This window comes from Dermochelys coriacea, chromosome 3 (genome assembly GCF_009764565.3).
Source record: "Dermochelys coriacea isolate rDerCor1 chromosome 3, rDerCor1.pri.v4, whole genome shotgun sequence".
NCBI classification, from domain to species: Eukaryota; Metazoa; Chordata; order Testudines; family Dermochelyidae; genus Dermochelys; species Dermochelys coriacea.
The window spans coordinates 192,907,924-192,913,738 of NC_050070.1; the positions used below are offsets into that span (position 1 = coordinate 192,907,924).

Below are 5,815 nucleotides of genomic sequence, written 5' to 3' on the forward strand. Positions count from 1 at the left end.
ACAAACTTGTTTGTCTGAGCGATTGGCTGAACAAGAAGTAGGACTGATGGGACTTGTGGGCTCTAAATTTTACATAGTTTTATTTTCGAATGCAGGGGGGGTTTTGTACATAATTCTACATTAGTAAGTTCAACTTTCATGATCAAGAGATTGCACTACAGTACTTGTATTAGGTGAATTGAAAAACATTATGTCTTTTTTTTTACAGTGCAAATATTTGTAATCAAAAATATAAAGTGAGCACTGTACATTTTGTATTCTGTGTTGTAACTAACTGACATTGATGTATTTGAAAATGTAGAAAACCTCCAAAAATATTTAAATAAATGGTATTCTATTATTGTTTAATCATGCAATGTATCGCGCTTACTTCTTTTAATCGCTTGATATCCTTAGTTTAAATTGAATTGTTTGGTAACTCCAGTTAAAGTAACAAACTGTTGAATATTGACCCTTTGCAGGGGCAATGGATCCTTAATATATGAACTGTCCAGGGCTGGACAGTGCACAGCACACATTTTGGGAAAATCCAGGACTCACCCTGCAAGTAGTAACCAAGGCTCATGGGAGCCAGAGTATGATTGGAGTGTTGCGGACAGGCTGCTGACCAGGGCTGTAGCTATACATAGACACACAGGGTGTGACCTGCATGCTGTTGGCTGGTTGTGAACAGCCCACATTGAGATCTACAACAGCACAAAATTGTGAGGCACAATGGTGACAGCCCCTCACTGGCCTGGATTGTACCCCGGGTGTAACAGTAGCAGGTTGGGAACTACAACAGCAGCAAAGCATTGACACACCCAGTGTTGCAGAGCACGCAGTGACAACCTGTCACTGGTCTGGAGTGCAGCCCAGAATGTGACAATGGGTTTGCAAAGAAGTTTGACTATGGGACAAATAAGTTCAAAGCACAGAACCTGCAAACCCATGTCATTCAAGCAAAGATTTGTTTTGAACCAAGCTTGGAAGTACATTAGAACCACAGAATTGTGCAATTTTTAAACATCATGCATAAGACAACAGAACAGGAAACTGTCCAACATGACAGGTGCATCCGATGAAGTGAGCTGTAGCTCACGAAAGCTTATGCTCAAATAAATTTGTTAGTCTCTAAGGTGCCGCAAGTACTCCTTTTCTTTTTGTCCAACATGAGTATATCTATAGCATACTCTGACCTGTTTTATGGATTCCAGAAAAATGACAAACATGGTGCATGCTGGGAGTTTCTTGGTAACTTCATAGCATCTAGGATGTTCCATGCAATGGACTAGTGGTGGTACTACAAGACAGGTGACCTATTGTATTGGGTGATGTATTACTGACAGGCATGCCACAGGCCAAAAAATGCTGCTCTCTCTACTCCTTCCTTTTAGGAGTCAAACTTCTTGGTGAAAATTGACAGTTAACATGTACTGAGTGGGATGGGGGTGGAAGGAAGGAGGATGAAATTATATGTAACAATCTTGAGACATTAACACTGAACTTAAATATAAAAAGGCAAGAGAGTGCTCACAGCAGTTGTAACTTACATTTCACAATCTGCGTATAATACCACATCCTTGCAAGAGTCTACTTACCTATTAAGATACAAACGTATTTTTCTCAGGCAAATGAGTGAGTAAAGTATTACTAGTTTTTTCCATTATGCTAAAGTAGGGAGTAGATTTATGCCTTGTCTGGAAAAATGTACATGACCATTTTGCAACGCTCTATTAAGATATATATTTAACAGCTTAACCAATAATCAAAAATACCACATTCCATCTAGTGCGGTTGACCTAATGGTGGTGAGAAAATATTAATATTTACATTTCCTGACTGTTGCAGCTTTTAATTCAGACTTAATATGCTGTGTTCACATAGGCTTTTTTCATTAAATTATAATTAGTCATTACTATGCATAAGTGTAGGTACATTATTTATATAAGTGGAAGGCACTTAGGTGAGATTGCGGAAGTGTTTATAATAAAGGATCAGAGCTGATTATACTTTTTCAGTAAGATTCTGGCAGGTTTTCATCAATCTGAGAGAAAGTTGGTTGTTGGTTTTTTTTTAAAGTTTGAGCCAAAACAGCTCAGTCATTTTTAAGATGAAGAAAGTGAAGATACTTTTTCAATGACATAAAACAAAATGAAAATTGACTTGTTTTTCATATTTCCAGTAGGTTAGTGGTAGACGGTAAAAACCTTTACATTTAGATTGAGATAATCACATATGCAGTGTAGGGACAGTGCTCTGGTGAAAACATATTGTGATTTGTTAAAGTTATGGGTTATTTTAATATCCTGTGTGCATGCACATTTCATAGGGTTCTGTTACCATCAAGTTCTGCATGGGTGTAACAGCTTAGGAAAATTCTCTAGCACAGCTCCACAGTTACAATGAGGAAGATTGTTGAGGTGCTTCATTCAAGGTATTGACAGCTGTACTTCTAGATTGTTCGAGACTGCTGCACATAGGACTACATAGGACAGTTAATAGGGTGCTTGTCAGTGACAAGGCTTCAGTTGTTACCAAGTAGGGGATGCTCTCACTGGCCAGGCAACAATGGTCCAACTCCATCTTTCTCATCCCGATGGGAGTTGGGAACAACATGCTGAACAACACAGGGCTTCTTATACATGTTTCACTGGGTGGTGCAACCTGGTTCCTCTTCTGATATGGGCCAGTCAGAAAGCAACCATATTTCTGGCAAAGATTTGAAATGCCCAACCAGGACAGAAGCAGTATCCCGTCTCATCATCCAATGAGAAAATGAGGTGTCTCTCTTACAGCTTCTTGCAGCTCTGTCTGGAAAATTATATTATCTTTATGCAAAACCTCTTGTGACATCCTAGTTTGTGAGAGACATGCTGGACCATACTTTGAACACATGCTGGCTTACCTTCAGTCAGTAACACTTCTAAAAGTTACTTTCCATGGCTCCCGTTACAGTGTGATCCTTTGGCTAACTTTGTACAACTCCATGCTCTTTCCCTCTGCACTCTTGGTCATCTGCAGAAATACCCATCTTGAAGTTAGAATAGAGTCTTTACGTGAAGTCTCTTCAAACTTCTGAATAGTTCTGTCATTGTTATTTAGTTCATCATTATGCAGCAATATAAAGTCATTTGATTCATTTTCTTGGTCCGTGTCTAGTAGAATAACAATTAATGAAATACTACAAAATAGCTGTCCACACCTCTGTACCAGTACCTGATATTCCCTACACTCCAGTGATAAGAAGCAGCCCTACTACTAATCTGAAACTCTCCCTGCAACTGCCAGTCATATAATTGATCAGGCCTTATGACATTTTGGTTGATTCATCTTAAAGAGTTACACTTCACATTGGCTTCTGTGGTGGGGCGGTGCCCCACCCCCATGCCAGATTGGGCTACAACAGGCCAGAGCGGCTGCACAAGATGGCAGCCAATGAGGGAGGGCCTGTTAGAGAGCCAATCAGGGCCAGTATTACAGCCAGCCAATCAGGCCTAGGCTAGGCCCTATATAAAGGCTGCCCAGGAAGAGGGCAGGCAGTCTTTCCCAGGTCTTCAGAGGGTAAAGGTCTGCCTCTTGTGTGAGGAGACCGGCACCGGCACTGGCACAGAGAGAGAGAGAGAGCGAGCAGAAGAGAACTCCCACCTGGTACCTGCTGGGCTGTGGGCCCTGAGAAAAAGGGCCTAGCTGGTGCAAAGGGGCCAAAGGGGAAATTTCCCAGGGAGAGAGATGGACAAAGGGAGAGAAGGAGGGCAGGCTGGAAGGCTGCTGCCAAAGAGTCCCTGGGTTGGGACCTAGAGTAGGGGGTGGGCCTGGGTTTCCCCTTTGTGCTTCCACCTGGCTGTTTGGAGTGGCCATGATAGACTGCACCAGACCACTGCCAATAGGGGTTAGACTTTGGGGTGTGGTTGGCCATTGTGGCTGGGGCAAAGAGAAGGACTGCTGATAACACCAAACCCTTGGAAGGCAGTGAGACTGAAGCAGTGGGCATTGCCAGAGAGCAGTGTCCTGAAGAGGATGCTGGGAGCAACGCGGGTCGAGATGCCAATCTAGGGCGAGAGACGGATGGGACACCACTGGCAGAGGGTGCTCTGCATGAACTGAGCTAATTCCCAGAGTGAACAGCAGGAGGTGCTGCGGTGGTGAGTCCCAACCCCGTCACAGCTTCTCAACATAATATTTGAATATATTGACTTCTTTTCATATAAAACAAAAATATAAATATAATATAAAATTCCTTGTTAGATTCCTTTTTTAAAGATTAGCTGTATATTTCTTAAAATAGTTGGCATGGTCCAAACTATTTGCAATACTTTATGGTCAGGTTACCAAGACAATGAAGATTCATCAAACTGAGGGGTCTGTTCGAGTGCCTTTGGATATCATAAAATTTAAGGTATAGTTTATTAAAACTTAATGGACACCTTATAGATTTATTTATCAACATTACACCTTATACTATATCAAACTGCACATCTTGATGTACTGTGTATTTATTACAACTCTATAAGTGTAAAACATATATAAAATAGAAAAAAAGGGGTTTTTTTGTTTTGTTTTTTTTTTTTTTAAAAAGGAAGCGACTTCACAACTCAGCAAGCGTTTGTGGTTAAGCTTAGTTGGTTAGCTCTTGTAGCTACTTGACCTGTGGGGAAAAACTAAAACAGCATCTGCTGCCTGATATGCTTTAAAGTCTTAGACCAGAACCCTCAGCGTAACTTAAGCCTATGTGTGGCAATTAATAAGCTCCATACTTTCCGTATCATGACTACAAAGAGCAAACTTTTTAAATAAGTAAACTAGAGAGAAGACATGAGACTTATGCTGTTTACTGATAGTCTATAGACTTGTAAAAGCATTCTGCTCATCAATGGTTATATCTGAAGTGTGTAGTTTTGCCTGTGAACTGCGTGCACTGAATATACATATTGGTGTGTAAGAAGCTAATATGTGCTATGGAATGAATGAAAACACACTTAAGTACATTGTAGATTATGATCTGCTTAACTTTTTTTCAAGTAAATATTTCAATTAGTTTTTTATTTTAAGTTTGTATTAAAGTATCTGGTGTTACATAGAAAATATTTTCTATACCAAAATAATACATTAGAGCATTAAAATTGCATAGTGAAGCACTCAAAAGTCAGGAAATAGCAAAATTAGAGCTGTCTGCATACCTTTGATTTTCGTTTTCTTTGATTTTTCATTTTGATTTCTCATTGTATATGCATTAGAAATACACGCTACAGCCAATTCTTATTAATTTAAACTAAAATGTATTGGAAAAACAAGTGTGGTTTAAAAGATCAATATACATACAGACATGAGTTCAATTCATTGAGGTGCAGATTCATAGCAGAGATGGTGAGCTTTGTGGTTACAAAGAGTTCTTTCAGAAATAGTTAATAGGTTATAGTCCAATGTCCAAATATCACATTCAGGGTATACCAGCATAACTGGGACCTCAATCTTGTGACTCAAACTTCCCCTGATGAAGCTTAAGCAGATCTGAGATGACAGAATACAGCAAAGACAGGAGCTGTTGATTACATTGTTGACCCTACTCATACATATGTAAATACACACAACCACAATTATCATCTCCCCACATGTCTTTTGAGGGTTATTTATTTTGCAGGATGTTTAACCCTTTCTAGCCATGCATCACACCCCCAATGTGAGACTGGTGTGGAAGGGTGAAATTAGAGATCCTGGATACACCTTAAGGACCTTCCAACATTGATATGAGCTGTGTTTACATTGAATTCTTTGTAAGGCCAAATTACTGATGCATGCTTTGGCCCCAGCCAAAACTTAGTCCATACTTTGTGAA

General features: G+C 39.9%; 1 long non-coding RNA gene across 1 annotated transcript; it reads right to left on the reverse strand.

The window, feature by feature from the left end:
* Positions 1 to 293: 293 nt before the first annotated feature.
* LOC122459560 lies at positions 294 to 5,347 on the reverse strand. Its single transcript, XR_006280340.1, has 3 exons — positions 5,302 to 5,347; positions 2,888 to 2,997; positions 294 to 1,415 (listed from the first exon to the last, which is right to left on the reverse strand). It is a non-coding gene; the product is annotated as an uncharacterized LOC122459560 (long non-coding RNA).
* Positions 5,348 to 5,815: the final 468 nt, after the last annotated feature.